The sequence below is a fragment of the Xyrauchen texanus genome, chromosome 8 (genome assembly GCF_025860055.1).
Source record: "Xyrauchen texanus isolate HMW12.3.18 chromosome 8, RBS_HiC_50CHRs, whole genome shotgun sequence".
In the NCBI taxonomy this organism is placed as follows: Eukaryota; Metazoa; Chordata; class Actinopteri; order Cypriniformes; family Catostomidae; genus Xyrauchen; species Xyrauchen texanus.
In genome coordinates this window covers 27,326,156-27,338,863 of record NC_068283.1, presented here as the reverse complement: position 1 = coordinate 27,338,863, position 12,708 = coordinate 27,326,156, and the positions used below count along the sequence as shown (strand labels likewise).

The window sequence follows — 12,708 nt, the reverse complement described above, 5'->3', positions numbered from 1 at the left end:
GTCTGTTTGTCCATAAGTCAAAGGGTTCCAAAACTTTTAAGCTCCAAAAACATAAAGACAGCATAAAGGTAATCCAAATGACCCAAGAGGTTTAATCCATGTCTTCTGAAGCAATAAGAACAGTTTTGGGTGAGAAACAGACAAAAACTCTTTTTTCACTATAAATCTTGACATCTGCAGTCTCATTGGCAAGATCAGGTTTTGAAGCTCAACTACAGTTCCTCAAATTTTAACGCATCCGCATGCATCAAGCGGAGGAAGTGTTGGGCCACACTGAATTTCATTGTACGGACAAACAGACATCAGATATCCTCCAAAATATATTTGCTTGTGTTTAGCAAAAGATGGAATGTCATAAGTTTAAGAGAGCATACGGGTAATTTATGAGAGAAGTTTGACGGACAAATTGCTTTTCGTTGGAATCATATCACATCACGCCTGGTTAGGAAACACCCGTTAGAGTGTCAAATATGGACATGATTTCAGGTTCACTGAATTGGTAAAATGTCACATAATGATTACTTGCAATAAAATGAATTTAAAAACAAAACAGGGACAAATTCGTTTTTTAAGTGATACAGAGGAAATGTGTTTCATAGAACTTGTTTTAGGGGGGTTACAGTATGAAGAATTTACATGTTTCCATTGAGCATGGTATAAATATTGGGCGGGTTGTACCTGCTTGTTTTGATTTTAATCTATGTCCCTGGAGTTAGTTGTTTTTCTGCAATACAGAGCATTTGGCTGAACTTACACACTTTCATCAGTTCTAGATTTATACTCTCAAATCCCCTGTGCTTTACTACAATAATACTGTGCCTGTGAACTATGGTACTAATCTTTATGTCCATACTTGTCTATGGATTTTAAGCTCATGGGGTCTTAGAACAGCATTAACTGGTACAATGTGTTCAGGCTGATGGACGGCTAATTCAGCACCGAACCCAAAGCAAGAGGGTTCAACACTCACTGCAGGTTATTTAGATTCCAGAAAACGTATATAAGGGTATCCAATGAGACACAGGCCATTACTAATGATGATGGGCCTAATTATCACACGCTGACATGCATGTTCATTTAACACAAGGCTTTACACTCTGCACAGTAAAAAAAAACGAGAGGAAGAGAGGTAGAAAGATGGAGAGATTATTAAACTGATAGATGACTGTACAGCTGTAGGGATAGAAGAGAATCATCAACACTAACAGATGAATACTGAGATAGATAAAGTGTAGATAGCAAGTGAGAAATGTTAAGAAAATGAGAAAGACAGAGAAAGAGGGAAATGAAAGGAAAGAAAGGAGATGGATAGCAGAAGAGGGAGGGGAACATTAATATTAATAATCTATCCCAGGGAGAAAGAAGGATGAGGAAGGCTTAACAGAAAGGAATGAATATGAAACAGACAGAGAGATAGAAAGGGAAAGACAACATACTGTAGGTGCATCAAAAACAGAGAGCAAGAGAAAGTGATGGAGAGATGCGGGAGGAAGACAACACAAGGGACTGAATATAAAACAGGTGGAGATAGAGAGAGAAGAGAGATAACTGTACTGCAGTGTGTGTGTGTGTGTGTGTGTGTGTGAGAGAGAGAGAGAGAGAGAGAGAGAGAGAGAGAGAGAGAGACCTACAGTTAGTAAAAGAGCCCACTCTCTATAATGAACACAAATACAAGATGCATTTGAAGACGAATACAGGCTCAAAAACACATAAGGGAACAAATGTCACGTCCACTGCTGCTGCTTGACTGTGACCATAACCAGTGTTTTACCGTAAGCATTAGCATGCTGTTATGGACAAAGTAATTTGTAGAGCTGTCATATAACGAGAACCTATGCTCGAGGCCTTATTCTATAAACACTGGAACTCACGCATCACTAATACAGTCACAACTACCTGCAGCAACACCTGCCTCACTCATTCCTTACCTGTTCACAACATTTAAAAAAAAAATGTTGCCAAAAGAATGGGGCAAGTGTGCTCACCATAATGCAATTATTAAAACATCATCATGGAAATTACAGTCACCTTATTTTATCTATCTGTGTTGTGTCATCTTCATGTATGATTGACAAGAGATACAAGTAGCTCAGAGTGCCAACTGCATATTAAGCGCTTGTAATGGGAGATGGCATCTGTTGTGATGTTGATGGCAAATGGAGTCCAAAATGACAGTGATGACAGGAAATTGAGTCAGCTGTGAGCCAATTGGGAAATGTGGTTTGAGTTGTTGGTTCCCTTTGCACAAAATGTGTTTTCGTTGTACACACAAGACATGGTGAACCTGTTATGGTTGCTGCCTAACTCACATTCAAACCCGAGGACTTAACAACAAGAATGGCTGGGGCCAGTATGAGAGAGTTAAAGTCTGGTTGACGAAACTGTCTTTTGCCCTTTCAGGCCAATGATTCTGTTACAAGGATCTTATTTCTCATGTGCATATGTTTTTATGCCTTGCAAATGTAAACACTTGGCTTTCTATGATGTTTTGAACATTGGTTTGCGAATTCTGCTCATGTAAATATGTCATCAAGGTAATGCAAGCGCAAAGACAAAGCTAGCTGTCACACTTGTTTAGTGTGTTAATTCCAAGTACAAAATCACTGCTAGAGATACAAATTTTACTCAAAACCAGTATATAATCCTTGCAAAAACTTTCTTGTGTGACAACTAACACTGATCTCCCCTACATTATAACTGTACAATGTCCAGTTTTAGGGTAATTTCAAATAATAATAAAAAAATAAAAACAATAATAAAAAGAAATTATATATATATATATATATATATATTGTAGAAAATGATGATTAATGAAAGAGATTTTTTTTTTTACAATTACATTATAAAAATATGTTGTTAAATTTTTTTTTCTTTTAATTCCCCCTCTTTATTTCAATCTCACACTCCCTTCATCTCTGTGTTCTGTGTCCTGTCTGCGTGTATCCAGTTGGTCTGTAAATATGGTGTTGGCCTCTTAGTTTGATGAAAGGTTAACCTACCGCACTGTAACATAGTAACCCTTTAGCCTGTGCTCTGCATCACTCTCCTTAGTGATCACAGCTGCGTCTCTCTCTCTCTTCAAATCTTAGCACAGAGAGTTACCATGGTTACCTTTTCACCAAACTTTCTTTCACTCTTTCTACACCAAGATCTATAGTACCTGGAGAAAGCTATCCATTAACATTCACATTCATCTCAATAGCAGTTGCTCGCCTTCCGCAAAACAACTCTTTGCTCATGGGCACTCAGTTCTGCGCAGACATTTTGAGCCAACCACCTGAACCGGAAATACCATGTGATTAATCACTCTCTATAATCAATCACTAAGTGCAAAAAGTGTTATGTGCATGTGGCAGCGGGGGCGTGGTCAAGTGTCTGCCTGGAAAGAGAAAGAGCGGTAAGGGCGCTTACACCTGAGCTAAATTAACACCTGTTTCTGATTACAGTGAACACTGAGAGAGCGGCATAAAAGAGCGACATAGCCAGCAGATCGAGTGAGAGTCTGGATCAGAGAGAGTTCTGTGAACACGAGACATTATTTTGTAAAGCTGAAACCGTATGTGTTATAGTGAAGCTGTCATCTAGTGTGAAAGCGCAAATAAAAGACCACTCACTTGAGTTAAAGGAACCTGTTGTCCGCTGTCATTCGTGGAGTCTTTACAGTGCAATTTTCACCCCAGTGCAAATAGTGGCAGATACTATTTACACCTCTAATTTAATACTAAAATACAGTATAGGGGCATCACTGCACTGTGTTTAATCCACACAGACATCCCACACCAACCTCTACCCTTAAACCTTATCCTTACCTTCCCTTACCCGATACTGCAGTGACCAAAATCTATATTGCAATTTCTTTAAAGATGAAGTGTGTAATTTCTATGTACATTTAAATTTAGTAATTTAGCAGACGTTTTTATGCAACTTTGTAATGTGAATTTCTAATTCACTAATGCAAACAGACGGAAACAGAAAGTCCCACACCAAACTTCCGCTATTGGCTCAGCCAATGTGACCCCCACTCCAACACCACCACCATCACATGTCTGCCAGCTGATGCGGAGAAGAGATGCCTATTCTATTTTTACTTCAGAGTTCAGTCCAGTAACTATGTTCATTCCCTTTAGAGGGAGATGTTTGAGATGGCATGTTGCAGACAAGGGGTTCTTCTCAAATGTAGAATACTGCCTTTTAAGCAAAATCACAGAAATAAACATTTTATCTGTTGTTATACAACTAAACATGTTGACCAATGATGACAAATGGTAATTATTGGCAGAACAACCATGTATATGTTAAGCTGTTACTGTTTTCTCTGTAATAAAACTGTGACAATGAATTTTAGCTGTAGTTACTGCTATCATGTCGGGTGGCTGCGTAACTTCAGCTGACACGTGAATATTACAGTTAAGGAATCAGCATTTCTTAGCAAACAAAACATCCATAAAAACACAAATGATATAGAATTGCCTCTGGCACTCATTGAGCAATATCTCAAAACATTTCTGACAATTATGTTTGCTGAGTTTTCAGCTTCACAGCATGACATCAGTGCTACAAATTTAACAAACACTTCTGCCGCATTACAGAGACTTAAATTCAAGTTAGGATTGTGAAATTGCCATTAATAAACAGACAAGACAGGATTCTAGAGTCAGGAAGCTTCTGACATATGGACTCTGATACTCTGTGTTGCAATAGAGTTAATTAAATGTAACTAAATCCAATAACTGGGCCATACGTTCCTCCACACAGTGCCGTAGAGTGTGTTAACTTGACTCAGCAGTCGGCTAAGCACCTTATCATCAACACAGACAGCGAGCGAGCTAACATGAACTCCACAGCAGCTCATGTAAATAAAATAAAACATATACACTTATGGATGGATTTATTTTATATAGCAGGCATTTTACTATGTCTTTGCAGGCTGATATTAAGAAGTAATTCTAAAATAGATCTTGGTTAAGGGCTATCAGACAGTCTTAGTATGTAATTGTAATTATGAAGACATGATGACCCTGACATGACTTATAAAACTAATTTAACGCTTTATTAATGAAGACACCGTTTAGGGATATCAGAGGGCTGTGAACGCATTCAGACAACTTACAAAATTAGAACTGACATTTCAAATTATTAATAATAATTAAAAAATGCTGTCTATGGTTTCTTGGTATCTCCTAGGAACATTTGAAACACCTACATAAATCTACATAAATATTGAATTACAGTATTTACATGGTGGCACGGCAGAACCAAGCTCACATGTGACTTTAAAGGGATGGAACACCCAAAAATGAAAATTCTCTCAACATTTACTCACCCTCTTTGCATCCTGAATATGTATGGATCTCTGAAGGCGGTTGTGCAATGTCTGCAAGACACTGGCCTGCGGCTTAACAAGTTTAAATGCCACTTCAAACAAACCAGCCTATAGTTCCTGAGCACACGGTCACAGCACTTTGTATCCAGGCTGACAAGCAACATCTGTCTACCATCTTACAGACACCTGTTCCAAGGGATGCTGTCAAGCTGTGCTCCTTCCTTGGCCTACTGTCTTGATACAGTAAATCTATACAGAATTTTGCCTCTGTGGTTGAGCCATTACGTGCCTGCTTGCATAAGGATGCAGAATACTCCTGGTCCAAAGAGGCGCAGAACCGTTTTGCTGAAGTAAAGCAGTTACTGGTAGATAGTCCTGCTTTGGCTCTCTATAACTCTGACCTGTCCACGTTCGTATCAACTGATGCCTGATGTCTGATTATGGTCTCGGGGCCATCTTTTCACAAATGCACCCAGATAACATTGAACATGCCATTGCATTCGCGTCACAAACTCTCACTCCGGACAAATGCAAATGGCTGTCACAATTCCACTGCCGATTGCCTGTCATCTTCCTCTGACTGCTGGAAATCTGGAAAATGATTCAGACATTGAGCCTGAACGAGTTTCCATGCTTACCTCTGCATTAACTGCAGTAACTCCTAAAGAGTTTGCCGATGCTTCTTCCTCCTGTCCTGAGTTGCATAAACTGCGAGCACAGATACAGAAACACCTCTTCACATGTTGAACCCTTACTGCTACCTTTCTACAAAGTAAGACAAGACCTGTCTGCAATGGATGAATTTGTCTTGAGGGGCTCACATCTTGTTGCACTCTTGTCATTATGTCATAGGTTGGTTGGCGCTTGTGCACAAGGGACACCAGGGTATCGTGCATACAAAACAATGTTTCTGCGACTTATGCTGGTGGTCAGCTACCTGGGACTGTCATTATGCACTGACTCTAGTGGACTATCATAGCCAATGGCCCGAAGTTGTATTTGCGTCTTCAGTGAGTATGCAACAAGTGATTAATTTCCTCATCTCAGTGTTTAGTCATCATGGCAACCCTGAATGCATTGTGATGGATAACAGACCTCAATTTACAGCCGCTGAATTTTCTGCATTCCTTAAAGCAAAGGACATTGCTCATGTGCGCACACCAGTTTACCACCTCGCTGCTAACGGAGAAAAAGAGCGCTTTCACAGAGTGCCCAAAGGTTGCGTACAGTCTGCAAACATTCAATCGAAACCATGTTTACAGAGCTACTCCTCATTCCACTATGGGAGTGACTCCTTTCGAATTGTTGTATGGAAGGAAAATGCACACTCGCCTTGATGTCTGGAGTGGTGGTGGCGTAGTGGGCTAAAGCATATAACTGATAATCAGAAGGTTGCTGGTTCGATCAGCACAGTCACCACCATTGTGCCCTTGAGCAAGGCACTTAACTCCAGGTTGTTCCGGGGGGATTGTCCCTGTAATAAGTGTGCTGTAAGTCGCTTTGGATAAAAGCATCTGCCAAATGCATAAATGTAAATGTAAATGTCTTGCCCGCTCTAACTTTTAGTGTGCCCACAGATGCCGTGTGCAAACGAGTACCTGCACAGCAAGCTAAAATGAAGCTGTGGTTTGACACAAAGCGCAGAGCATGCCACACTCTCTTAAAAAGAGGGGACAAAGTGTGTGTTAAGGTTCCATGGCATGTTTCAAAAGGACATCCAAGATTTTCGGAACAATGGAAATCAGAGAACAAGTGGGACAGAACACGTTCATTCTTTCAGATGGTAAGAAATGGCATACTTCACGGCTGATAACAGCCCGACAAAAGCCGCTTTGACTGACTGGCATACACAGCCACCTCAGTGAGTTAGTCTCACCTTGAACTTAGCGTGTGATGTGTCCTCCAAATTGGTTAAAGGACTTTTTTCAGTGAGAAAAAAAAAACTGAAAGTGTGTGCTTTGATATTGCAACTGTTGTCGTATTGTGATTTTCTTTGAGTTAATTTACTTCATACAGAGTAAAGTAAGAGTTCATTTGTGATATTGTAGTGAAATGTATTTTGCTTATGTGAAATCCTTATGGGAAAATGCTCCTAAGTAAAGGCGGAATATGTTATTCATTCAGAACGCTAGGTGTTGCACTGTGGTGAGAAAAGTAGAGAAGTACGTTGAGTGAAGAAGTACTGATGATGTGAGCATGTTAAGCTTATGCTGCTGCATGGAGAATTAAACAAAGAATCTGAGTTCATTGTAATCCTTGTTGTTCCATTTCATCTGTGCAGAACATAACACACACCTATCATATTACTTCAGAAGATATGCATTTAACCACTAGAGTCTTCTGGAGTACATTTATGTTTCCCTTATATGGATTTTGGAGCTTAAAAACTTTGGCAGCAATTCACTTGCATTGTATGGACATACAGAGCTGAAACATTCTTCAAAAAAATCTTAATTTGTGTTCTGCAAAAGAAAGAAAGTCATACACATCTGGGATGGCATGAGGGTAAGTAAATGAGAGAATTTAAATTTTTGGATGAACTAACCCTTTAACTCTATTTAAAGGGCACTGGCATTTCCTGCAGAAAATATGTATCTAGTTACTTATTAAATTGAGTTGTCCTAAAGATTTGGAAAGTTTGGAATGCATATTGAGTTTATATTAATGTCTTGCTTCAATTCCTTATGGTAATACAGTGGCCCCAATAAGTATTTAGTCCAGTTTTAACAATCTAAGCACACTTAAATGGCATGCCATTTCTAGACCTTTCTAAAGTGGTGCCAGAAGAAAATTTGCTTCTCTGAGCTATTTTTAACCAATATGACTATGTACATGATGTATAGGTAAGTGGATATTTAAAGTCATTTCTTACAGAGTTCTACAGTTGTGGTTCCCCACATTAACTATTTGTGTGTTCCAATAACACCTGACAACCAGAAAGTGTCCAAATAAGTTTCTTATTTTTGAACAACATATCTATTGTTATATAATTTGAAACCTAATAAACTTAATTTTGTTAAATGGCATGCTTAAAAAGGGGTTAGGGTTTAAGACTGTGCCTGGGGTGTCATCAATCAATCAGCATGCAGAGTGATTCATCACATGGCATTTCTGGTTAAGGTGGTTGGCTCAAAATGTCAAGAGTGCCCATGAGCAAAGAGTTGTTTTGTGTCAACCGAGCAACTGCTACTGAGATGAATGTGAATGCTAATGGATAGTTTTTCCAGGTATTATAGACCTTGGTATAGAAAGAGAGAAAGTTTGGTGAAAAGGTAACCATGGTAACACTCTATGCTAAGATTTGATAAGAGAGAGCGAGCAGAGAGAGAGAGATCTGCTGTGATCTTTCAGGAGAGTGATGCAGAGCACAGGATAAAGGGTTACTATGTTACAGTGCGGTAGGTTAACCTTTCATCAAACTAAGAGACCAACACCATATTTACAGACCAACTGGACACACGCAGACAGGACACATAGAACACACATATGAAGATGCTTTGATATTTTGAAAAGACATTAATATATTTTTAAGTGTGGCTGAATTATCCAAATACTTTTTGGGGCTACTGTATTTGTTAGGACACAATTTATTCTGTCTTTGTACATCTTTTTGTCAGAAATGGGGGGGGGTATCCATAATTGAAAACCAGTGCTGTGTTTCCCAAAAGCATCACAAGCTTAAGTTGATCATAGACACCATTGGCGCCAATGGTTTCTACAATCTACTTTGGGAAATGCAGCCCTGGTAACTTTGCTGTGAGTGGAGCTGCCAGTGGCACTTGCACTGAGTGGAACCTTTCATTAATCCAGCTCATCCTTGATAATAATTGACCGGTCAATTTTCGGACCAAAAAATTAGTGCACAAAATCCCAGCCCACCCCCACCCCAGATCTGCTACTAGAATTAATGTGCCTGATGCCCTTCACTGAGAGAAATCATCAGAGCTTCTGATTGAAATGAACTCCTCTGCCATGTACAGGCAGGTCATGATTAACATTGTAACAGGTGCATGTTTGAGAATTGGATTTTCAAGTGTTTATGTTGTTATTTAACAGCACAAAATACAACAAAAGTGCACTGCCAATACAGTTTATATCAGTTTACGGACAGGCAATCTATATTAAAACTTATGCATCCTCAAGTGTTAAGCTGAAAATAATGTCTTCCTCAAACAGCTAAGAGAGCAATCCAAGTATAGGATCAAATAAATACATGAATACATTTTTATTGACACCATGTTTCATATGCTCAGCATTTTTGTGGGTCCAATAAGTCCTCTGAATCTTTTATGTATTTCATGGATGTTTTTTTTTTTTAAATCAAATGTCTCAATCCAAGTTCGCAGGCTCGGAATTTATCAAAGATTCAGGTGAATATTGGGATCTGTCAGGGAAATACATAAAAAAAAAAAGTAAACATTTGTCTTTGCCTCTCTGTATGTTTTAATACCAAGTTCATATCAAGCACGGTATTGCTAAGTAATATTTTAGCTAATGTTTATAGCTTATCTATTTCAAGGAAGAATTAAGCTCTGTTGTGCAAAGTAATGTGACGAGTAGCAATGCAATATTTTATTTTTAGTCAGTCACATGGGAATGATGCGGTCATGGTTTTTATGCTGTTGTTTCACTATGGGCAGTATAAGTGCATCCTTCAGTATACCCAAATACAAAAAGGTCTGTGTTACAACTTATTTAAAGTTTTCTCTACATTATTTATTGATTCAGAAACCTTACAGAGTAGCTGTGTTGTGAGAGTCTTGCTGCATTCCTTAGGTAAGGAAAGTCGACTAATCTTTGCTCTAAAGAGAGTGTGCTAAGCCTTATTTTCTTCCATTTCTTGTCTCCCATTATTGTTCTGGTTCTGGGATTTAAAACTGCAAAACAACGCTTAGAGATGCACAGAACAAAATATTTACAAAATAAATGCTTTTCTTGTGCAGCATTAAGATATCACCCACTTTACAAAGACTGGATTTCACATTTGAAACTAAAAGACCGAGGGCCCTGTTTTAAGAGTGTTAGTGCTAAGCGCAGCACCACGCTTTGAGTCATAACAGCAAAGTCAAAGGGCATTGCCATGAAGTTTTGGTATTTTTATGGAAGCATAGTATAGGTGGGCTTGACGAAATTGCACACGTAATGTGCATTTTACATAGTTAATATGGCTATACAACTTGATGTCAGGGACATAATTTTATATTCCACTATATTTTCAGAGTTTGGTGGAATCACCAAACTGCAAATGCAGGAACTGAGTTTGGAATTTTCACTGAAAACAGACCTGCTTTTGAAACGTGCAATGACCTATTTCTCAGTAAAACAGCAAATCGCAATTTGCGGCACTTCATTTACATACAATACACACACAGTTTGCGCGCATACACTCACAGACAGTGCAAACACTCCCACCCATGGCGACTTGCATTTTGCACTGGCACAAAAATTGCACTTAGAATTAGAGCTCTCACAAAAATTGAATAAGATGTAGCGCTCGGCCGTCACACGTATCGCTGCATTTTGAGAGCAAACTAATCCCCATCGTCATGTTTCAACATCTAGTGAAAAGCCTTCTCAGAAGCAAAGGAGAACCAACTTCTTATCAACGCCGATGGTTTTGAAATTAAATGTTCAATAAGCACACATGGTTGTTGTTTGAATGGTGGCCCACAACATCTGATGGTGGAGTGCTAATGCTTCAAAAAGGCATTTTGAATAACTTAACCAGCAAGACTACCTAGGTTAACGAGCATTAACAGAAAAACTACCAGCTAGACCCGCACAAAACCTACAAAAACAGTTTAGACAAACAACTTAGACTAGCATGGGAATTGGTTAAGCTGGTCTTCACAGGAGTGTAGTGTATGAGGAATTGTAATGCATAGTTTATGCTGTAAGAGAACAGCAAATTTCTGAGTTGAGGCTGTTAAATGAAGTCCACTACGGGTTGCTATTGCTTTAAGAAGATCCTTAGCTGTCTTCAAAGTGCAGGCCTGTTTGCTGTATACCAAGCACAGGACATTCACCAATGAATGAGGTATTTATGTCAGGAGCCCCAACAAACCACACACTCCTCCACACACAAGATCGTTTACGTATAGACAGAGCTTGCACAATGCAGCCGGCTCCCGTGGTAAGAGACATGACTAATAGTATGATAACTTGCCTGCTTTGTGCAGCCTGTGTAGTGGCTGATTTATGTGTAGGCTCGGGGGACAGGAGCCTCCCTGGTTATTGAAATATTCTACATGGGGTTTGAGGCTTAATGTTTGTACAGGTAAATCAATGGTGGCAGTCAATACTCTACCCAAGGCTAATCGAGCCAAGAGGAGAGCATGGCCACAATGAAGCCAGCACCAACATGCACCTCCGTACAACTGACTAAGGCCTGTTTCACACTTCTTGGATTCTGTTACATGTGAGAGCAAGTGCAACAGCAGACTCACTTTCTGGTGTGTATACAGAAAATAAAATGATTTTGTTTTACTTATGTATTATAAGCAGCTGACAGACTAGCCTACCCCTGTAGTTGGTACAGCCCAAAGTGAATATATATGGGTGTGTGTGTTCCTTTAAGCAGGTGATGTTCTCGTAAGTCTGAGGTAAACAGTAAAGGTGTTGAGTTTGTGAAATCCTGTCCTGTGTGATCTTTATTAGAAAGGTGACATGGTGTCAGAAGCGGGATCATTATAAAGCACTCTTAACAAAAGAAAAAACTATGCTAACAGGACAGCGTTGAGTGATTACTGAATTTTTACCTGCAGTTGATTTTTACAGTCATTTAACTTGCCACCGCCATCGTCTCTGACGGGAAATCTTGCTGAAAACTGGTGAAAAAGGCTTCATTTGAATCTAATAGCCTCAGGATTAGCGGACAAATCAGAGTCGAGACAGACCGATGTGCCTGACGCAAGGAAAATAGCCAATAGCATATGCATCAAGGCCATTGTCAACTGCAGAACAAAATTATGCTCAGATAGAAAAAGAATTGAAGTTTCACCAGTATGTCTATGGTGTCCCTGTCACAGTCCAGTCAGACCACAAACCCTTTGAGGCCATCTACTCTAAGCCTTTATGTTCAGCTCCAGCATGTCTTCAAATAATGCTGCTTCAAGTGCAGAGGGATGACATTCACATTGTGGGAAATACATGTTTATAGCAGACACACTATCCAGGGCCTACCCTCAGTCAGAAGGTAGGACACCTTTAATTAATCTGGCTTCAGCCCTTCTGCTGTGATAATGACCTTTAATTCATCTGGCTTCAGCCCTTCTGCTGTGATAATGTTTCCAAGATATTTCCGAGATCTGATGAGAAAGTAATTTATGCTGTCATGAAAAACTAAATCCAAGGTGATGTAATGCAGATGATAAAATCTGCCAAAG

The 12,708-nt window shown here is 39.4% G+C and overlaps 1 protein-coding gene across 2 annotated transcripts in view; it reads right to left on the bottom strand.

The window, feature by feature from the left end:
- LOC127648385 (leucine-rich repeat-containing protein 4B-like) overlaps positions 1-12,708 on the bottom strand; it is a 45,943-nt gene that overhangs the window by 8,019 nt on the left and 25,216 nt on the right. The window lies entirely within an intron of this gene.